At 38.8% G+C, this 24,393-nt stretch overlaps 1 pseudogene; it reads left to right on the forward strand.

Annotated features, from left to right (window-relative positions):
* The first annotated feature begins 7,631 nt into the window (after positions 1-7,631).
* LOC126931942 (uncharacterized) lies at positions 7,632-7,811 on the forward strand (annotated as a pseudogene).
* Positions 7,812-24,393: the final 16,582 nt, after the last annotated feature.

The raw sequence follows: 24,393 nt of genomic DNA on the forward strand, positions 1-24,393 counted from the left end.
GGACTGAATACCACGTATATTCAAATACGCATGTGCCTAATAACCATGTTGAGATTATTGTGGGATTTCTAGAGTTAAAGACTAACTTTACTTTTTACCACTTTTCTGCTTAGCTATTTAGGGAGAGCATAGTTGATTTCTAGTTCTCTCAAAGTAGATGATTCTAAGCCTGCTCTTCCACACTCAGTTTTCCTTTCCTGTTCTATGCACTTGTACATAGGCTTTAGATGATCTATATGTTGCAAGCTCTCTGTGTCAAAGGAACCCATCTTTGTTATAAATGCCTGAAGGTTGACTATATTCTCCCTTTGTTGTATCTTTTGTTCTTATCGTAATTAGTATAGTCTACCTAATAAAAAAGGGGAGCACTTAACTATTTTCTAAAGACTTGTTAAGAACTTCTGCATGTATTATATAATTTAATCCACACAAAAGTCTTATGAGGTGAGTGTTGTCATTTCCATTTTGTAAAGGAGAAAATGAGCTAAGAAAGATCTTATTATTTGAAAAACCATATTACCAGCATTCATTCATTCACCAAATATTTATTGAGCTCAGTTTAAGACACTGAGTTTATGGTTGCCAAAAAGAGGTTCTTGTCTTCATGGAGCTTATGTTCTAGTGGAATCTACATCACAGAGCCTTTGACTTTAGCACTGACATGTAATTGAGCAACCTATACTATAACATCCTTGAAAGTAGAGAGCATATCCATGGCCTGGATCAATTCAATTACTGAACTGAATGAAATTCTGACAATTAGGATTTATTCTTATCTGCCACCTGTTGTTTCCTCCTTACTGGATGTTTGAAAAGGTAGATACATATGCGTGGGTAGAAGAGATGGATAGCCCCTCCTAAGGTGATTTCCTCCAGTGACTTTTCTTCTCCCGAAATTCCCATCAGGGGTTATTTAGCTGAAGGTTCTCTAATTTCTGGTTCCCCCTTCTAAGTGTCAAACGTAATATGGTATAAGAAACCATAATCTAGGAACTTGTCATTGATATCTCAGCACAAATGAATTCATCGATAAGTAACAGTGACTGTTTTCACTAGAGGGGCACAGGTTGAAGTATACTCCAAGAAAGTAGAAGTCCAGATATTTTGTTCTGGCTGAGGCTATTTCTTTTTTCTGCAAGGCAACCCAAGTATGGTCTAAGTAATTAGGGCAAATCACCATGTTTAGGGCAGTGGGGGTGGAGATGTATGTGAAGGCAAAGACAAAGTGCTAAGGAGCTTTGGGTGATATATGGGAAGTGTATCTGCATATGTGTGTGTGTGTGTGTGTATGTGTATGTGTGCGTGTCACAGTTTTGCCTGAAGCACTATTCATATCTGAGAGTTGCCATTTGTAACTACTAAGAAAACAGCACCTCAGTTAAGCTTCCTTTCTCTTTGGATTTGGCTCTTAAAAGACTGCACCATTTATGTGGTGCTTTCATTTCATGGGATACCATTATAGTTTTTGTGTTAGACTGGGTCAACAATATGTTAGAAGACCAGTACTGTATGTTATTCATTACCTAAATACAATCATGTATTTTCATAAAAGTAGCTACTTCTTCATACTGCCCGTCTTACACCTAAAGAGGAATTAAGGGAATAAATGAAGCAAATCGTATTTTATGATGTTTTTGCTTCATTTAAACTGCCAGAGTACTTTTGTGGTCCTAATTTAAAACCTATTATAGTATAGAGAAGGGCTACTTAGAGGTGGAAAATAAGAGGGTTTCACATAGCTAGCTAAATGAGAATGTGATTCTTAATGACTGTTGAAACAATACTGAGGACAATAAGGATTGTAATATTTTTGAAAAGCAGCCTGCAAATCCAATTCAAGAGGAGAAAAGATTTCTCGTTTTCTTATTTTTGGAGTCAGCAGGATTTCCAGCTGGATGTAATTTCAGGAAGTGATGTGACTATTCAATAATGCTTTGCAAATTTCCTGGGAAATGATGGAATAATTTTCATGAAATTAAAGTGGCTATTGAAATATATGTCATACTATTTGCCAAGTGTTATTTCTTGTCTATTTAACCATATTAATTCATTTTATAATGAAAATAAACTCTTAGTAAATACTTTCCATAGACATATTTTCTAGGACTGAAAATACATTATCAAAATCCAGATCACCAAAGCCAACCAAATTAAATAAATAGACAATGAGTACCTCCTATGGTGCCATGCATGATGCTAGGTATTGGGAAAACAAAAACTAACTTTAATTATTTTTTCTGAACTCATGGAGCTTAATGACTGGCAGTAGAGACAGTCATTGAAGCAATGGGTCACTCGGCCACATGTAAAATGATAACATTGGGAAGTACTATGCAGGGAAGGGACATGGTGCTACAACAGCATCTGACATTCATGGAAGGCTTCTCATGTATACGTTGTTAAAGCTGAGATCTAAAGGATGAATAGGAATTATGTAGCTAAAGAGTAAGAACAAGAGTCCTTAAGTATGGCATGTAGCATCTTAAGTTCATGGTGGAGGGTAGCAGTACACAATGGGGTGCATGGTACAAAAATAGGCTGGTGAATCAGGGGATAAACCCTGAGGCTTGTTGACCAGGCAAAAATCTTGTGGTCTATTTTAAGAACAATGAAATGATTTTAATAGTAGGGGTGAGGGTGGTTGAGGGGTGATACAACCATGTCTCTGCTTTGGAAATATTACTCTGGATGCAACTTGGAGGATGGATGATAGAGGGTCCTGAGTGTGTGTGGCAAAGCAGTTGTGAGGCTCCTGTAGATGTCCAGATGAGAAGGAATGTTAGCAAAGACTATGGATGTGGACATGCTTTATGGTTGGTTTAAGATAAATTTACAATACTGTCATCCCGGGTTCACATCTATGTTCACTTACACACACACAGAGCTGATGGTTTGTGAGATGTTTGAGAACCTGTTTCTCAGGATCCAGTCCTTGATTGTCTTTTCTTGTTTACATCAGGGAAGCCAAATGCATTTTTATCTCAAGTGTGAACTCTCGTTGGTTGGTAGCAGATGCTAGGAGAGCACTACTGAGGTTTCTGCAGTCACATAAGGGCTTAACAATAGAGAGTGCTTTAATAGCTCCTTCAGTGAGCACAGAGTTGGGAGTGGTGGCATGCATGCCTTTTCAGAGCCTTTACGGTTCACATTTTCCATGGCAGACTTTCCATTTTTCTCCAAGGATAGGAGTAGTACTTGTTCCAACCCTCATTACCATTTTCCTAGACACTCTGCCTCTATTCCCTAGGCTTTTCTGGGATTCTGAAGTGCAGTATCTTGGGTCAGATTCATTCTTCCTCTGAATGCACTCAGCTCTCTTAGACCCATTAGATCAGTTACCATCCCTCCATTTGCTTTCTATCTTCTAAAACTTCGTAAACATTTCTCATTTGCTGTTATATCCATTGTGTTCTTATTGTCCTGTGGATCACTTTGTTTTTATTTATTAATCTCTTTTGGTCCATTTATAATATTAGGGTTTCATTTATTCAATTTTCTGTTTCTTCGGTCTACCATGTTTCATCAAAACTTGTGCCATGGTTTTCTACTTATGCTCTTCGATATATACTTATTTAACTGAAGGGATATGCAACCATCAGAGAGTATCAGTGAACAATTCACAATCTCTATTTATTAGGGCAAATGGCTTTGGGTATTGACATGTTTTGACTGTGTCCCCACCCAAATCTCATCTTGAATTGTAGCTCCCTTAATTCTCATGTGTTGTGGGAGGGAGCTGGTAGGAAATAATTGAATGATGGGGGTGCTTTCCCTCATATTCCTCTCATGGTAGTGAATAATTCTGATGGGATCTGATGGTTTTATAAGGGCAAATCCCTTTCACTTTGTTCTTTTCTTCTCTTTTTTCTGCTGCCATGTCAGACATGCCATTCATCTTCTGCCATGATTGTGAGGCCTCCTCAGCCATGTGAAACTGTGGGCCCATTCAACCTCTTTTTCTTTATAAATTACCCAGTCATGGGTATGTCTTTATCAGCAATGTGAGAAGGGATTAATTCTGGTACGATTAAAATATTGTGTGCTTTGGTGTGTCTTTCCGGTTCTATCATTCCCCACACCTCCATAAGCACATTATCATTTCATACACCAATCTACCTGTAGTTTACTGTTTTGACAGTTTTCTAAGGGCTATTTATTGTTGATTACATTCTCTGAGCTTTGAATTCCCTTCACTCTAGCTAAATTCTTCTTACTCTTTCAAATCTGGTTTAAGTGCCCTTTATTTTGAAAGCCTTTCCCTATCTAACCCCAAGGTATGATTCATATACTCCCTGTATCTCTCATCTGAATACCTCCTTTGGACTCATAGTGTCTTTTGCTTTCTTGATTATAATATTTATCACCATATCATGACATTTGACTCTCTTGTTTAGTTTATAAAGTAGACTGAGCCCCTTGATGACAGGCTCTGGGTTTATTTGTGCAGTATTTCCATGACCTGTATTACAAAGTAGACACTCAATACCTGCTTGTGGAATTAATGATGCTATGGGACTCCACTTCTAGAAGTGATCGTTTTCATTACTTTAGGAAGTATGTTTTACCAAGGTGCTTTCTTCACAGTTGTGCTTTATGGACTCTAGTCATCAGGAAATTAACTGCAGAGAACACACATGCAGAACATGAGGTTACCAAGGGTCAAGTGCATGTGCATGTTTTTGATTTGGGCACAGGGAAGTTTATGAGCCTTGGGAGCACAATTTAGAAATTCTCAATTGTATATACTGCAGGTGAAATACACTTTATGTTGAAGCACGTGGTTAATTATTGAGATTTGGCTGACTATTAAAGGAATAGCCTCTTGTTCAATCTAAGTTGATGATGCAAATGAAAAACACAGCTAAAAATATCACTTATGTCTGAAAAAGCCAGTCCAAAAAATAAAAAGCAATTAGCTTGAACAGCTGGAAGCAGATTTTGCCAGGATCTGTATTTACCAATATTTGAGTACAATTGGTTCACAATTTTGTACTTGGGGTAATAGCTTCATTCAAGCCCAGAGGAGGAAAATTTCTTTATGCTAGATATTTTTCTAAGCATTCCCCCCTTCTTCCCTCTTCTTCCTGCCTCTCCTTCAATCATACACTTAGAAGTCTATGATATGTAATGCCAAATAATTTTAAGGACCTAGGAGGAAAAGTAGGGACATAATACTATAAATCAAATAAAGCAGTCTCCGGGCTCAGGCTATCGAAGTTTGAGTCCCAAATTCAATGTTACTGTATGACCTTGGGGAAGTTACTTACCCTCCTATGTACCTCATTTTAAAATGAGGTTATAAAGATATATTTTAGTGTTGTTGTAGGATTAAGTGACATACTTGTAAATTTCTTAGAAAAATCCTTGATATGTCATAATTCTATTATTCATTTATAGTTCTGAGGTCAAATATCAGTTTTGACTTCTTTTGTAGATGATGAAAAATATTCATTCCCACCTACCTTGTACAGTGGAAATCACACTGTCTTATAATTCACACCAGAAACATAAAGAGTTAGTGCCAAGATCCTCTATGTACTCTTTGATTAATGCTTCTTAATATTTGTCATCTCTACCTCCATTCTAAAATCCAACTTTTAGCTTTCATTTAAGAAAGGGAGTGTCTATGGCCAAGGAAGGAGTGTATCCTTTCATTTCTATTCTGCTTAATTTCTGTGTCACTTGATTTTTTTCCCTAAATTGTACTCGCTCAATTTGAATGTATAGCAACATCAAACAAAAAAGCAGAAGTAATTAGGTTTGTCAGCCCACAGAATTTTGGACCAAATATCCATGAAGTGGTGGGTAGATTATAATACCTAATACAGAGTATCAGAATGAGCTCTTTCAATCCCACACATAGTCTCCATGTGGTATGAGATGCCACTGGCTTGAGCTGATGTAGTATTTTTTATATGAATGAAGGCTGTTCAAGGACTTATTTGTTTTCTTAACTAGTATAACCCTTTCCTCCATTTTCTTTATACTACACTTTGATCAGTGATGCCTTCTTTCATGTATTGTATGAAAAAGCAAATTTCAGTCTTGTCTTGATGAATTATAAATTTCAAGAGTTCAGAGCAAAAACGATGTATGCTTCTGCACATGCATACGTATGCTTATAAAAAGTGACGGCTGGCCAGGTGCGGTGCTTACACCTGTAATCCTAGCACTTTGGGAGGTTGAGGCAGGTGGATCACTTGAGGTCAGGAGTTTGAACCCAGCCTGGCCAACACGGTAAAACCCCATTTCTATTAAAAATACAAAAAATAGCCAGGTGTGGTGGTGCATGCCTGTAGTCCCAGCTACTCAGGAGGCCAAGACATGAGAATTGTTTGAACCCGAAGAACACAGGTTGCGTTGAGCCGAGATCATGCCAGTGCACTCCAGCCTGGGCAACAGAGTGAGACTGCATCTCAAAAAAAGTGACAACCTGTAGAGACTTCTGTTTGCAAGTGAAAATGTTAAAGTGTCAAAAAAAAATGTATATACCATGCAAAAAGTAAACCACTAAAGCTAGTATTCCACAGAAAACCACATGGATATCAAATAGACTTCTAGAATCTATTATAATAATGGATAGACCCCATGAACAAACACTTCAACAGGATAAATCTATTAGGAGAAATGTAATAAAATTTCCCTATGGGAATTTCTCTCTGAATGAAATTATCAGGTCTATTAAGAAATAAAAGGGAAAGTTTAAATATCTAAGACTTTTAAAACTCTGAGAATATTTTACACCATGGCTATCAAAACAGAGACTGTTGAACTGAAAAATGCCTTATACTGCAGGGAGAACTGGCTTAGAGGTAGAGGAAAAATAGTAGAGAGAAACAGATAATTTAGATGATTAATAGTATGGTATGCTTAGATTTAAAGGGAGGGAAATGAAAGAGTGTACATATCAAGAAGCAAAGAAAGGTAGTCTCTTTTTCCAAGGCTGACTCAGTGCTTCTGGAGCTAAGTGTTTCACAGTTGTAGAAGTAGGAGGGCAAGCTGCTAAGAGAACTAGGAACTACTCATGCATTGTCTGTATTCCTGAAGGGTAGAAAGTGGAGTACTCCAAGTGTATTGCTCTGTGATCATCAGGAGGATTTGGAATTAGATAACCTTGAGGGGAAGTCACCCTCCATAGTCTGTAGCCATTGGAAATGTGTCAGTGCTTCCAACAATAAATCCACCTTAGCTCAGCTATGCAGCAACCAAAATAGCATGCTAGTGGTACAAAAACAGGCACATAGACCAGTGGAACAGAATAGAGAGTCAAAAAATAAGGCCACACACCTACGACCATTTGATTTTCAACAAAGCTGGCAAAAATAAGCAATGGGAAAAAGACTCCCTAGTCAATAAATGGTGCCGGGATAACTGGCTAGTCATATGTAGAAGATTGAAGCTGGACCCCTTCCTTACACCATATACAGAATCATCTCAAGAGGGTTAAAGACTTAAATGTAAAACCTAAAACTATAAAAACCCCGGGAGACAACCTAGGCAATACCATCCTGGACATAGGAACGGACAGAGATTTCATAACAAAAATGCCAAAAGCAATTATAACAAAAGTGAAAATTGAAAAATTGGATCTAATTAAACTTAAGAGCTTCTGTACAGCAAAGGAAACTACCTTACTTACCTAGCAGGGGAGATACTGTGATCCCAAAGGTGGTTTTCCCAGAGTAAGGCTCACCTATTGCACGCTGGGTGTGCTGGCCCTTGTGATTTTCCCAAATGCAAGAAACTTGACTACGTAATTTGTGGTCATGGGCTGGGGGGTGCGGGGTGGACTGTGTTTGTGCTTTCCCTGTGTATACTGTTACATAATTTTTAAAAGTTAAAATGAAACTGTCAGCAGAGTGAACAGACAACCTACAGAATGGGAGAAAATTTGCAAACTATGCTTTGAACAAAGGTCTAATATCTAGCATCTGTAAGAAACTTAAATTTGCAAGAGAAAAACGACCCTTTTAAAAAGTGGGCAAAGGACATGAACAGACACTTTTCAAAAGAAGACTTACATGTGGCCAACGAGCATGTGAGAAAAAGCTCCACATCACTGATCATTAGAGAAATGCAAATCAAAACCGCAATGAGATTCCATCTCATGCCAGTCAGAATGGCTATTAATAAAAAATAAAAAAATATGGATGTGGAGAAAAAGGAACACTTATACACTGTTGGTGGGAGTGTAAATTAGTTCAGCCATTGTAGAAAGCAGTATGGTGATACCTCAAAGAGCTAAAAATGGAACTACCATTTGACCCAGCAATCCCATTGTCATGGGATCTTTGGGGTGCTGCTTTTCTGGCCAGAAACCTCTGTGGCTGGTGGTGCCTTTGCCTGAGTTTTGTTGAGCCCACTGGGCTTGTTCTGTCCACTCAGCCTGGCAGGCTGCGCTTGGCTCATGCTACTGGCCTCGATCCCATCCCTGTCAAGGGCAAGCCAGGTGTGGAGCAGTGAGGGGTTTGTGAGTGAGCATGGGTTTTGGTCACTGTGCAGTCAGACATACCAGCTGCTGCAGTGGGGTGGGTGACTCCAGGTGCTGGCATGGGCAGCTCCAGCTCTCTGCGAGGCTGTTACTGGACCAGGTGCACTGCAAGCAACTTCCACAGCTGACACTGGGAACATGGTGGCACCTGGAAGCTTGGCGATGCCAGGAACCACAGGGCCCTAAAGAGAGAGTCACAGCCCTGGCTCAGGGAGCTCTCAGGTCTGGGCTCCCTGAAGGGCCGCAGCTCTTCTCTCCTTCTCTTCACCCATGACATGGTAAGCAAGGGGCATGTTTCAGCTTTGTTTGTGTTATAGCCCTTTTATCCCCACTATTTGAGAGGTCCTGAGTTCTTGTCCTGTGACCCGGAAGAATGAGGTACACAGATAAGTGGAGGGTGAACAAGATGAAGAGGAGCTCTGTTGAGCAATAGAACAGCTCAGAGGAGACCAGCAGTGAGTAGCTCCTTTCCATAGTCAGGGTGGCCCAATGAGCATTTAGCTCTTAGCAGAGGGTAGACCTTGTAGTGGGAAGCTCATCCCAGCAGGCAGGTTGTCCCATCGTCTCTGAAGCTCTCAGCAGAGAGGAGGCCCTGGAGTGGGTTGCTCCTTTCTACAGGCAGGTTGCCTGACATCTGCAGCTGTCAGCAGAGAGGAGGCCCTGGACTGGGTGGCTCCTCTCTGCAGCTGGTTGTCCCCACATTTGCTCACCTCTGGCTGAGCCCAGGGCTTTTATGGGCCTCAAAGGGGAAGAAGTGAGTACTGATTGGTCCATGGGCGGGCATGGGCAGACCTGGAAAAGACACCACAAGTTTCTACTCTGGTCTGTGAGACTAGCAGCCCAGCTCCCAGCCTTCAGGCCCAACCCTGGCCTGAAGGTGGAGCCTCACTGGGTACCCACTTCCTTCTGCCCAGGAGCCTGTCTTTCTCCCACTGCTTTTCATGGTGCCCAGGATCTTTGTGCCAAGGGAGGCCTACAGGCCAGTGCTGAGCTGCCCTCAGCCCCCACTTCGGCTTCCCTCCTATGATTGTCAGTGCCCAAAGTCTGGAGCGGGACAAGGCAGCAGGGAGCTGGTGAGTCAGAACTGCCCTGAGCATGTGCACATCTTGCTAGGCTGTGACAGTGCCTGGGCTCAGTCCTGACTTTGCTCCAAGATCAGAGTGGGTGCCAACAGTAGGGAGAAGCCAGGCAGTGGGAGAAGGCACTTCTGAGCCTGCAAGGGCAGGGTGGGTCTTCCTGGGCCCCAAGAGCACAGGGAGGCCTGGGTTCACAGCTGCCATTTGGGTGACTGCAGCCAAGCCTTGGGGGTGTGGGGCTCCTGTTTCCTCCATGGTGTGGGAGGCTTGGGTCTGCAGCCACAACTTGGGTAGCTGCAGCTGCACATGGAAGCATGAGGCTCCTGCCTGCTTCTGCCCCCGCCAAGAGCACAGGGAGGCCTAGGTCCACTGCCACAACTTAGGCAGCTGCAGTTACACCGGGGAGGGCAGGGCTTCTGCCTGCTACGTGGAGAGGGAGGCCTGGATATACAGCCACGACTTCGGTGGCTACAGCTGAGCCCAGAAGGGTAGGCCTCCCGCCTGCTCCTGGGCCCTGAGAACACAGGGATGTCAGGGTCCACAGCCACAGCTTGGGTGGCTGCAGTGTACCTGGGGAGCTCCCTCCCCAACTCAGAAGGGGCAAGGCTCCCTGTTTTCTCTGGTTCCTGGTAGCTGCATGGAACATGCATCCCTGACCATGCTTCCCTGCTACAGCTGGTGTGGTGGCAGCCACAGACAGTCCACTGCTGCCATCACCATTACTGGGTGTATATACCCAAAGGAATATAAATCCTTCTATGACAAAGATACATGCATGTGAATGTTCATTTCAGCACTGTTCACAATAGCAAAGACATGGAATTGACTTAAATGCCCATTGGTGACAGACTGGATACAGAAAATGTGGTACATATACACCATGGAATACTATGCAGCCATAAAAAAGAACAAATTCATGTCTTTTGTGGGAAGGTGGATGGAGTTGGAGGCTATTATCCTTAGCAAACTAATGCAGGAACAGAAAACTAAATATTATATGTTCTCACTTATAAGTGGGAGCTAAATGATGAGAACCCATGAACGCAAAGAAGAGAACAGCAGACACTGGGGCCTACTTGAGTGGGGAGGGTGGGAGGAGGGAGAGGCACAGAAAAAATAACTGTTGGATACTAGACTTACTATCTGGGTGATGAAATAATCTGTATAACAAAACCTTTGTAACATGAATTTACTTATATAACAAACCTGAACATGCACCCCTGAACCTAAAATGAAAGTTAAAAAAAATCTTTATTATAAAAAGGTAAATAAAATTTAAAAATATACACATCTTTGGCATTAAAGAATTGCCAATAGATTTAGGGTATCTGACTCAGCCACTACCAAGCCAGAAACAGTGCCCAAACCAGACCTTGGTGGCTACTCCAGCAGACACCAATGCTGCTGCCACTTAGCACAGACATTGCATTTTGTCCTAGACACTGCAAATTCCACTGATAGTACTGGGGCCTGGAGTGCAAAATTCTGGGGCTGCTGATCTTGAAAACCCAGATACTTCTGTTGCTGTGAAAGAGAGAGTACATGTGCTTTGTAACGTCACTAACTTCCAGACTGAAGTCCTGGGTGTGGGTGCATTACATACTTTTATACAGCTGCAAATAAGACTGCGGTTCTGGTTTCTTCATTGAAGGGACAGGAATGAGAATGTGCAAAAATGTTGCAACATAAGAAGAGTGTTTAAAAGATGGTGGATTGCCACAAACATGACAAATATTCACAAGACCGCCCCCCAAAGTGGCATAAAGGAAGGGTATGATAGCTTTGTATACCAGTCATTTAATTAATGCTATTTCATGTTAGTTAAACATAAACACCATAATAAGAATGTCTGTTCTGTATTTTATGTTATATCAAAAAATGCTGGAGTAAAAGGAGAATCAAGGCTAGAAAAATGGTTGGACTATTCACTTGATCCCTCAATCACAATATATTAAAATGAAAAACACTTTCAAGGTCATTGAAGGATAAATATGAATACGTATTTTACAATAGTAAACTTGCTACCCGTATTTGGTAAATTTGACAGTTTTCTCCCTTGCTCTTGGTTGAACCATGTACCTAATGCTATCGTAGCAATTGTAACACTATTCTACATATTGCCTCGTATTTCTAGTCTGCTTTATATAGGGTTTAGTGCTGGTACATGGCAAGATATTAAGACATTTGCTGAATAAAATAGGAGTATCTTCTAGGTGTGGTGGCTCATGCCTGTAATCCCAGCACTTTGGGAGGCCTGGTTGGGCAGATTGCTTGAGCCCAGGAGTTCAGGACCAACCTGGGCAACATAGTGAGACCTTGTTTCTACAAAAAATAAATTTGAAAAATTAGCTGGGCGTGGTGGTATGTGCCTGTGGTCTCAGCTACTTGGGAGGCTGAGGTGGGAGGATTTTCTCAGCGTGAGGGGTGATCATGCTACTACACTCCAGCCTGGGCAACAGAGTGAACTTTATCTGAAAAAAGTTAACATCAATGTGAACAGGGATGTCTGGGGTATGCTCATAACTTTTCTGAGACAGGTATCATAGGTACCAGCAAGGTTCTTCCTAAACATACTGAAAGGGTATCATAGTGAGAAATATAGATGAGAGAGTGAATTGTCCATGGACTGGAAGCAAGGCCAAGTGAGTGTTCACTACATTGTATACTAGCATTTAGGCAAAGGAGAGGTTGACATATCTAGACTGGTTAAGAGAAAGACCCATTCTTTGGTTCTGTTTTGACTTTGTGCGATTAATGAAATGGTTATTGTATGTAAGGCTAGGATAAAGTTGACATGATCAACTTAATCCTCCCTTTTAGGGAATTTTTATGCTATTTATAAGAATGCAGCTGGATGCTTTCTATAAGGTCTTTTTCAAATTTAAAGCAAATGGGTTTTGATGTGAATCAAAGCATGTTATAAATGCCAATGTGTAGCACACACAAAAATACGTAGATAACCCATTGTAATTCCTTTGGGAAATAATGGAAGTGCTTGTTTTAATCTAAGATATTCAGATATTAAAATATACCCTTTGAGTAAAAGGGAACATTCTGCTTCGAACTAAGCCTTTGTTACAACCAAAATGATTCTTTCAGAATAGAGTAGTATTAGATAATTATGATTTTATTAAAAATACTTGTTACCCAAATGCATGTTACAAGGACCCATCTATTGCCGTATATTACAGTGATCTCATATAACATTGTATTTATACTTAATTTCATGTAGTGGAATATGATTTATTACAGGGTCAATGCCTAAAAGATGCCAAAAGAAATTGACTTTTTTTTTTTTTAAAGACAGCGTATTGCTCTGTTGCCCAGGCTGGAGTTCAGTGGTGTGATCAAGCTCAACCTCCTGGGCTCAACCCATCCTCCCACCAAATAGCTGGGACCACAGGTGCATGCCACCCAGATAATTTTGTATGTTTCTGTAGAAACGAGATTTTGCCATGTTGCCTAGGCTGGTCTCCAACTCCTTGGGGCCAAGCAATCCTCCCACCTCGGCCTCCCAAAATACTAGGATTACAAGTGTGAGCCACCATGCCTGGCTGAAATTGACCTATTTTTAAGACCACTGTCGAAGTGATAGCTCAATATATTTCATGAGATCTTTTATATAAGGATTCAAATAATTCTTGTTTGACTATAGTTCTTGGGAAAAAAACATGTAAGTAACTCAATATGTTTTCTGCAGACAGAAACGGAAGTTGTTACTCCATTTTTGGCTAAATGTTCAGGAAACTGAGAGCCAGATGAATTGCCCAAGTACTAATCCCTGTTTAACTGAGGTGCCTGAAAGTACTGCAGCCTTTGATCCTCTCAAAACATAAGTTCTACTTTATTCTCAAATGACTCATCTTGCATTGTGTTTAAGTAAAACTATTTTTCTGATAAAAAGAATGTGTATTCACAACAGAAAATATAGAAAAGTGTATGATGAAAAAGTCAGTAATTTCTATTCCAAAGAAAACTATTATTGTATTACATTTTCTTCCATGTCTTTTTCTCTGTTAGTTACTGTATACTTGCTAAATATGCATTTTCACAAATATTGACTTAATTGGGATCACACTTATCACCTACCTTTTCTTTTCACTGAACAGTGTATCAAAGGCATTTTCTCAACCAATAAACCATACTTCTATTAATAAACATAATTATCTTGGCTTCATGAAATTCCATTGTATCGAGAGACAAAAATTTATTTTCATTTTATCAATTCAGTGTAAGTAGACATTTGTTTTTTGTCTGTAACTAAGATAAACAACCTTATGAATACTTCTGTGTTCATCCTGGAAATATGATTGCTGAGTGAAATGGTATGAATATTTGTATATTTTTAAGAATATATGTCTCTATGTCTAGTTCTATTTCTACATCTCTATCTAAATGTTGGATCACTCTATTTTCCTACCAGCTGCTTATGTGAGTAGTCTGTTTCCTCATGTTCTCAATAATTAAATTATCAACAACAATGCTAGACTGGTAAATTATATATAGTACTTCACTTTTGTTTAAATTTATTCTTTACTAATTTATTGGCCATATATATTTTTATTTTTACCATTTACAGGTGAGTCATCCTGTTTTCTTTCACATTGTTTCCATCTGGAACCCCAATTTATTTTTATTTATTTATTCTTTCCAACTTTTAGGTGTGTGTGGGGGGTACATGTGCATGTTTGTTACATGGGTAAATTGTTTGTTGCTGAGGTTTGGTGTACAGACTATTTTGTCACCCAGGTAATGAGCATAATACTCGATAAGCAGTTTTTAAATCCTCACCCTCCTCCCACCCACCACCACCAAGTAGGCTGCAGTGTCTATTGTTTCCATGTGTACTGAATGTTTAGCTTGCCCTTATAAGGGAGAACACGTGGTGTTCGATTTTCTGTTCCTGCGTTAACTTGCTTAGAAAAACAGCCTCCAGTTGCATCCATGTTGCTGTAAAAGAGATGATTTTGTTATTTTTTATGGCTGCATGATATACCATGGTGTATATGTACCACATTTTCTTTATCCAGTCCACTGCTGATGGGCATCTAGGTTGATTCCATTTCTTTGCTATTATGAATAATGCTGCAATAAACATATGTGTGCATGTGTCTTTTTGGTAGAAAGATTTATATTCCTTTGAATATATCCTTAGTAATGGGATTACTGGGTTGAAATTCTGTTTCAAGTTATTTGAGAAATCTCCACACTGCTTTTTCACAGTGGCTGAACAAATTCTCATTCCCATCAGCAGTGTGTAAGTGTTCACTTTTCTCTGCAACCTTGCCAGCATCTGTTACTTTTTGTCTTTTTAATAATAGCCTTCTGCCTGGTGTGAGACGGTATCTCATTGTGATTTGCATTTCTCTGACAGTGATGTTGAGAGTTTCTTCATATGATTGTTTGCTGTATGTATGTCATCTTTTGAGAAGTATGTCTAGTTCATTTTAAAAATGAGGTTCATTGTTTTTTGCTTGTTGAGTTGTTTAAGTTCTTATAGATGCTGGATATTAGACATTTGTCAGATGCATAGTTTGCAAATATTTTCTCCTATTCTGTAGGTTGTCTGTTTACTCTGTTGATAGTTTCTTTTGCTGTCCAGAAGCTCTTTAGTTTAATTAGGTGCCACTTGTCAATTTTCGTTTTTGCTGCAATTGCTTTTGGAGTCTTTGTTATGCAATCTTTTCCAGGGCCTATGTCCAGAATGGTATTTCCTAGGTTTTCTTCTAGGATTTTTATAATTTTGGTTTTACATTTAAGTTTTTAATCCATCTTCAGTTGATTTTTTGTACGTAGTCAAAGGTAGTGGTCTTGTTTCAATTTTCTGCCTATGGTTATCTAGTTATTACAGCACCATATATTAAACAGGGAATTATTTCCTCATTGCTTGTTGTTGTCAGCTTTGTTAAACATCATGTGGTTTTAGGTGTATTGCTTTATTTCTGGGTTCTCTAACCTGTTCCTTTGGTCTGTGTATCTGTTTTTGTACAACTACCATGCTATTTTGCTTACTGTATCCTGATAGTTTCAAGGCAGATAGTGTAATGCCTATGGCTTTATTCTTTTTGTTTAGGATTGCTTTGACTATTCAGGCTCTTTTTTTAGTTCCATATGAATTTCAGAATAATTTTTTCTAATTCTGTGAAAAATGACATTGGTAGTTTCATAGGAATAGCGTTGAATCTGTAAATTGCTTTGGATAGTATGGCCATCTTAACAATATCGATTCTTCCTATCCATGAGCATGGAATGTTTTTCCATTTGTTTGTGTTATCTCTGATTTTCAGCAGAGTTTTGTAATTCTCATTGTAGGGATCTTTTACCTCCCTAGTTAGCTGTATTCCTAGGTATTTTATTTTTTTGTGACTATTGTGAATGGGATTGTGTTCTTGATTTGGCTCTCAGTTTGGATGTTACTGTGCAACCCTAATTTCTGTACTCAATGTTAGAAGAATTGGGTTCTAGCTAGTAACTCTGCTGCTAACTGTGGGATCTTGATGAATAGACAATATAAAATGTATTTTGTACTGATATCAGTTTGATATATTCAAGAAGCAAGTTTTATTCTGTCATTTCATTGTCTTAACTCTCACTGGCATCCCTCAGTCTAGAAGGAAACATCTGTTTTTGGCACCTATCTGTAGTCATCTCTTGCTATCTGTGGCAGCATTAGCCATGTGGATGACTGATGAATTTCATCAGCAGAGAATGTGGTAGTTCTACCACACAGCAGCATTGTGTTTCACTGGATTATGCCAACCTCTGGTTTATGGTTTAGTGTTTACTAGTATCTCATTGACAAACTCTACTGGATTTGTAGTCCTACAGTGAACATTATTCAAGTGGAGAAACCCAGTAGCCGTTTTCTGACTGTAAAAAATTGAATGAATGATGTCAAGTGGTTTGTAAAATGGTCTGCCTTTCAAAGGGTATCCTGGTGAACTAATACATGGAAAAATAATATATGGGGAAATGAAATAATATTATGGAGTGTAATACAAATATAAATTACTCTCGTTGGTCTGAATGTCATTAATGCAGTTGACCTGCCTTGTTTTTCAATGCTGAGAAAATATGAAGAGTGACACGTTTTATGTGAACTAATTTCCTCCAAGTTGTCTAGTGTCATTGACTTGTAAACTCACTGGTTTCCTGCATTCTTGTGGGTGTGATTTTGAAGCTCTGTTATTAGGACTTTTGCAATATTGGTGGAGTCACACAGAATGATCTAAATACGCTCTCAGATCAGAAGTAGCATGTGAGTTTCAGGCAACTGCGTTCACACATCCTGGGACACAGAAATGGAAAAGGTACGAAGATACAGCACCAATACTAACTGAAACAGCCCTTTTATCACGAAACAGCTTTAATTCAACATACAGGCCACAAGTAATGTATAGGGTGGCTTACTCATTAGTCATTCATGTTCATACATAGAGGAAACAACAGAATTGATATCAACTTTGAACAAAAGAATAGTAAAGCATATTCTTATTTTCCATATAGATCTTGTCTTTGCCTATGCGTAAGTTCACAGTATACTAGTTACTTGCTTTAATAATAATAATATTATTATTTTTTGAGACGGAGTTTTGCTCTTTCGCCTAGGCTGGAGTGCAGTGGCGTGATCTCGGCTCACTGCATCCTCTGCTTCCCGGGTTTAAGCAATTCTCTGCCTCAGCCTCCTGAGTAGCTGAGATTATAGGTGCCCACCACCACACCTGGCTATTTTTTTTTTTGTAATTTTACTAGAGACAGGGTTTCACCATCTTGGCTAGGCTGATCTTGAACTCCTGACCTCATGATCCACCTGCCTTAGCCTCCCAAAGTGCTGGGATTACAGGCATGAACCACCACACTTTAATATTTTAATAATTGTCTTTTCCATGCAACTTCACAGTATATCATTGTGAGAAAATAAAACACCTTTAAAGCCAAGAATCACTGAATTGTTAGGAGACTGTTTTTATAAATAAGACAGAAAATTAATAGGAATGCCAAGGATCCTTAAGAGCTATGCTTGTCTGCCTCTCGGGTTCTTGGTAATATTGGACTTCATCTGTTTAGAATAATTGTTTTCTTTTTAGTTAAATGCTTTATACATGGAAAGTTTCCAGTACTTTGTTTGAGTGAAAAATATTCCAGTTGTTTCACACTCCTCCTTAGATGTCTTTTCAGAATTGCCCTATACAGTTATCCAACATTTCAGGCAATGGAGCAAATTTTTCTGGGATTACCTTGGACTTACTTGAATAAGTAATATGATTGATTTTTGTTTTGTGTGAAACATTCTCTAAGCATCTCCACTGCTATAGGGGATCCTGTTGGAAGAGAATCTTCTCTGAAGGGGATTTTGGGGGGGAGAAAGGGTTAAAAAGAATAACAGTGCTCTTAGTAGCCCAGAAGTTAATACCACAACATCCCATAGAGGAGAGTCAGCGTTTCATTGTGGCCTTCATCTGCCTATTGATGTCAGTGTGGAGGCATGAAGTTATGCTTAAATCTGATATATGATTTTCCAAGTTAACTGTGTGTTATTTCTTCCTTAATTAAACCCTGTCTATAGAGTTACCATTTAGGTGGCTGCTATTAAACTGAGGGATCTTTTGATGATTGACACCATTTCCTGCTGTACAAACACTCCACATATTCTAGTTTTCTCAGAAGCTTTTAAAGAAAGACACTATCTACTTACCTTTGGACCCAATAGATTTGTAGCTTTTCGATATGGTAAATATTGTAGGATATATTTAAAGTAAGTACTTATTTAGTTTGTAGAGTAATATTTTGGTATACTTATATGCTTTGTGTATTTTGGACACTTGGAAAAATGATTACTTTTTTTAAGCTCCACACATCAAGTTATTGAAAAGCTCAGGGTTTTCATCAAAGCAGAATGTAGATAAGTTTTACAAGTATTTTATTGTATGAAGTTGTAAAGACACAATTAGACAATTTACGCCAGCAGATGGCACTCTTACCTTTGTCCTCATTTAAAGAGATGTTTGGGGTTGTGGCAACTTCTCTCATAACTAGATCTCAGAAACTGTTGAGAATTGCATTTTCCTATTTTTATTCAAACAAAGTTTTATAGCAAAGCAATAAGGTTATTTTTATGTTTATAGAGAAAAGTGGATGAATGGACAAAACCATTTCTATAGTCTGTTCAATTATTTGTTAGCACGTGAAATAGTTAAGATCCATATGGATGAAAATTGCTATTCCTGCAAATGCGTTCTATATTGTATCAGTGTCTTTTCTTTCTTATTTATAAACTCAGAATCTTAATCTGATAAATCCAGCTGGATGAACAATAGAATGAGAACAATGCTCCTCTTGTCCTTTGTTTCTGGGATTTCATATAATATATTGAAATCAGGATTTTAGTGCTATAAAGAGCCTTGGAGATCATTTAGTTGAACATGCAAACTTTTGGGTGAGGAAACCAAGGCCCACAGAAGTGAAATGACTTGTCCAATTTGAAGGTAGAAATACCTGCTTTTGGTTAAAAGCAGAAAACAGGACTTAGTATCTGCAGAGCAAAGCTGCACAAGAACCTTCTGCTTTATAATTGCATCGTGCTCTGTTATTCTCTGATGGCATGGAAGGCAAGGGAGCTTTGGCCACTTGACTTATTGGTGGAGATCAATACATTTGTCATGCTTCTTCTGCTTTTGCTTTTTTTCATAAAACTTCTGCACAAAGCAGCTAAGAATTCAGAAATGCCCCTCAGATATATCTAAATATCCAAATCAGGCAAAAAACATATGGTAGGAATCTTTTTTCATGGTAATTACAAATTTAAAGAGGGATGCATACATTTTAAATAAAATTTAATTTAATAAAAAAGGGGCATACCAAGACTAGGGTAATCTACATGTTGCAGGTATAAAATGTCCAATCCCTGAATTAGTTAACTGAGTAGTTACTTCATTTGCAGTGCAGATATTTGTGGAACCAGGGAATATTCATAAGCAGTATGGGATTAGTAGGATAGGGTATCCAGTTGGTGTTCAAGAATATCAGTATACAAAAAGCATCTCATTTCTTTATTGTTATGAATCAAATTAAATATGGATTATTCCATTTGCCTGGCTAGCAGGCTAGCCGTACATCCAAATTCCAATTTTTTTTTTTTGTTTGTTTTTTAAGGAGAACTTCCCTACTTCACTCAGAATGGGAAAAGACCCAAGGGGCTTAAATGAACCAGGAAAATTGGACCAGGGCCTCTATTCTCTGCCTTTGTTGATAGTCGCTGAGATGTTTGTTGTTTAAGCTTGTGTGGTCCTTTGGAGGCATTTCCCCTTTACCATTCACCGCCTCCATGGGGCATTGACCCAGAACCTTCAAGCTGTGCAGAATTCTAGATACTCACACAAAAGCTCTGCTACTTCTTAGGTGCTGTGAAGGATCAGCGTGTCTTCTACTCCCAACGTACCACCACTGCTCCAGAGTCCACCACCCCAAGCTTCCAGTCTCTGGATATCCAGCTCATTTCAGGGTCTAGTGGGGCAAAACCCTCCAGGCCCTTTGGGACTCTGTTGCTTAATTTGTTCCAACGGGTCTGAAGCCAAAAATGGTTCCTCTTCTCCTGGGGAATTCTGAACACAAAAAGAAGTCTGAGAGAAGAAAAAAAAAATCTCTCTCTCTCTTTTTTTTTGGACAGTGAGTTTTCAGGAAGGATAGAACAAATTTTAATTTCTCAATAATGTGGCCTATTTCATAAGGTTACACTTTATTCTAGCAATATGTTTTTATGATGAGTGACAATACAGGAGGAGGTGAAAGGAAGATCCAAATTCACAGAAGCTGCTGCTTCTAAGTGTTGATCCTAACCAGGTCCCTGAGCTCTTGCTGGGTAGAAAGTAGGTTGCTTTTAAGTGGAACAACTGTTAAAAGTACAAAGACTGGAGTACATGGGGGGAATAAAGAGCAGCGTTTTTCCGCCCCCCCCCCAGAGGAGCAGGCCTCTTCTACTATGCAGCCAAAAATGTTTGTTGCTGTTTAATGTTCTGTAGCCAAACTTGATTTCTTATCTTCTCAGAAACCCTTAATTTCCTATAAAATAGAATCCACACTTACTGCCTACTTACTCCTTAGGGATCCTTGACAATTCCCTAGGTTAATTTATGCTAGGTGCTTTATTCTAGTCAATAATCATACTAATCAGGGCTATTAAGGCATCGTCTAGACAAGTGAGTCCCTCCCCCAACCCAACAACCTTTTTTTAGTTGTTTTTGATGTATCTCCTAGACTAGGACCTGAGATAACTGTAAACTCCTAGAAAATATCACAGTGAGCAAAGCTTGTCAGGTTTGTAAGGCAGAAGAAAAAGGTTATTTCTGACATGCCTGCCCATTTCTCCACGTGGTGGTAGAACAGCTGAAACTTGGAGTTGTGCTTCCTCTTCTAATTCAGCCCCGATGGGTTCATACCCGCTCATGAGAACTGATTGGGTGACTCTCTCTCCCCAACAGCATGTTGGCGGCATCATGTTGTAGCTTGAAATCTGCCATGGTGGAATTATTTATAAAGAGGGGCAAAGACTACAAATAATAGCTGGTTGATAAACCAGCACACTATTCCTAAAAAATCACATTTGATACAGCTTTTTGAATAATTTATTAAAAAAACCAACTGCAAGGACCTAAAAGATTTTCATTTCAACTTTATATGAAGAGAATACCTAGAGAGAGAGTTTGGGTGATTCATAATGGGAAGGCTATTCATTCCTTCTGCTTCAGCATATATTAATTATAATTTTAAAATTCCAGCACCACTTTTGTTTAATAAAAATTGCCTGTGTACCAATGATAACATATCTTTAGAGCATGCCACAACTTTGCTCCCTTCAAAGAAAAATATAAGAAAATGAGCAAGAAAGTCTTTTGAGTTAATGTTTAAAGAAGTAGGTGGAGAGATAATAAAGAATACCATCTGAATGCTATTGCAGGTGATATTTTTAGGAAGTTATTTGTACCTTAACCCTCATTGCTTCACCCCAAACTTTGCCAGAGATAACTCCTGTTAAACCTAAATTACTTTGACAATTATCACAGATTTTAAGGAATGTTGTGGTAAGCCTTAGGGAAGCAACTAGATTAAATGAAATAATATATTAGTGACTGCAAAATGTGTTGTTGAAGAAAAAGCCCCTTTCTTCCTCCAAAATCACCATGTCCATGAACAAGAACAACCTGTTTGTATAACTCAATGTTTTATCAGTATCAAGTCTGACTTTATTTTCATTAGAACCATGGTGAATAGCAAAGACATTATTTTTTGTATAGTGCTGTCACATACATATTGCAATGCAGGATTGTTAAACAACATATATTTATATATAAGTCAAGGATTCTGTTAAGCCTTCAGGAAGCTTAGGTATCAAGTATTAGTTTGAAAAGCAAAAAAAAAAAAAAAAAGGTACGAATGGTAGGAGGCTTTCTTTAAGATAAGGAGCCCTGAATCATTGCTGATTCTGTTGTCTCTGCAGTTGCTAACGTTCACACTTCAAGGATTGTCAACTACACAGCTGTAGAATCACGGAACAATGCCTCCAAATCCCTCAAGAAGTCAGCCATAAAGCCTTCTAACTTTAGGAGCATCTCATGTTGACTTTGTCAGATATCTCAGGATCCATCACGAACCACAGATGAACTAGGGTCCCGAGCTTCAATATCGGAGAGGGAGATATTTCTCTGCATTTGGTTCTCAAACACACACCTCTACAGACATGGCTGAATCCCCTCTTCTGACCCTCTAGGGAAGAGATGGCCTGGTATGGAGTCTGGCTAGAGTACTGACAATTTATCATAATGTTTCTACTTCATCGTCTTCTATTCTTGTGCCTTCTAGCCTTAAAATGGTTATACAGAAGTTATCCCTCAATTTCTTATCTCTTATTTGGAGGGAGATTTTCGATGTTTGAGGGTAAGAGGCACATGAGTGACTCGATTTGAATCTCTGCATGTCAGATATTAAAGTTCATGGAATTAGGCACACGTTGCTATAGTCAGTATAACCCTCAAATCTGATCTTACTAAACCTACACAATATTTTAAAAATGCTCCAGATTTCTGAAACACTATGAAAAGAATGCTCTGAATTTTAGACATTTGATCATTTGTAAGTGAAGATACTCAAGTATGATTATGCTATGCCCATGCATTGAAGTTTATTTATGAGGAGAGTTATTCAGTAGACATTTCTTGGGGCCAAATGTATGTACATGAAACAAAAAAATTTCAAACAAGCTAGAAATAATAGTGCCTCACATTTACTGTCTGCTTTTCCTGTGCCGGGAACTGTGATAAGGGCTTTGAAGGGATTTTTCATTAAGAAAATCTAGGATCACACATCTTATAAATTTTAGGGTCAGCCTATTAGTACAATTGGATTGAGTCTCAGGGTTTAACCCCGACAATACAACTGTCACACTATACAAAATATAGTGTAAACGGGCACCGATGGAAGAGCTGCAGAATGATCTGAGGAGAAAAGATTTCTTGAAAGGCACATTTGGAGCCAAATTTTGACATATGATCCTATGGTTCCATGCTATAGATTATATTAACAATTTAAAGTACATAGATTTACAAATTTGAAAATCAGTTAAAATTTTGTAAGGAGTAGATGCCACATGTACTAACTTAAATTTACAGCACAAGTAATTTACCTCCAATTCCCATTCCTTCATCTCTCCAGTCCTCCAAAACACCACTGAGAAAATATTCATGAATTGTCATTTCAACTCAAAAACCTTCCCATCATCACTTTCCCAAGCTTAGGTTTACAAATCCATATAAGTTGCCTCTTCTGTCTGTTAACAGAAAACCTTCATGATCTTAGTCCTTATGATGTCTGGCTTATCAAGAGGCTCTTATAGACATTGGTTGAATAAATTCTAATGATTGTTTCATTTTTGTCTACAATTGTCTTTCTTGTTTTCACAGCCACTTCATTTTCATTAATCAAACCTCATTCCAAACTCCCTCCCTCCATCCCTTCCCTTGCAAACACGGAAAATATATAAAATTGAGCTCTTAATGAGATTGGTAGGAAGCATTACTAGCAACTATTCCTTCCAAGACTTGCAGTGGATACAATTCTAAGACAGGAGATGGGACTGTCTTGAAAGACAAAGGGTTCAATTTAGACAGAAGGGCTTTCTGATTTTCATTTGTGTTTAAGTGGTATGTATTGAATAGTCGTTCTATCAATGGCTGCCAGAGAGAATCTGCTGATGATTTGACTCTGAAAGAATTAAAAGAAGTGTCTGTAGAAGTAAGTGGTCAGGAATCAGCTAACTGCTTCTTTAGACTGGACAAATACACTCCTTTTTGGAATCCATTCATGCCTTTCCCAAAGGGACATTGTCACACAATGTTTACACAAGTGCTTCCTATTTGTAACTTTGCCAGAATTGTGTTCTGCGTGATTCCGATTACACACCCTAGACTTACTGAGTTGCCAACATTCAGACATCATTAGTGACCTCATTAATGCCATTTTGATAAAACGTTTACATCATTGCTTCTCTTATATCTTGTTTTTGACGCATATTGGAATATCTGTTCTACATTTCCCCACATCCTTCATTTACCACATATTTGTTTGATGCGGTGTTTTACAAGTTGTTAGTGTTCTGTACTTTTAATCCTTCTGGCTAGAACCCAAATGTTTGATATGCCAGGTCATAAGCGTTGCACCTTGACAAGAAAAATTCTGTTTAAGGCACCATAATGAGAGAAATATTGTCTCTCCAAAGGTCTCATGTAGTTCACCTCCCTCCCTCAGTGTTATGTCGGGAAGAATCACTTTTCTTCT

This window comes from Macaca thibetana, chromosome 11, assembly GCF_024542745.1.
Source record: "Macaca thibetana thibetana isolate TM-01 chromosome 11, ASM2454274v1, whole genome shotgun sequence".
In the NCBI taxonomy this organism is placed as follows: Eukaryota; Metazoa; Chordata; class Mammalia; order Primates; family Cercopithecidae; genus Macaca; species Macaca thibetana.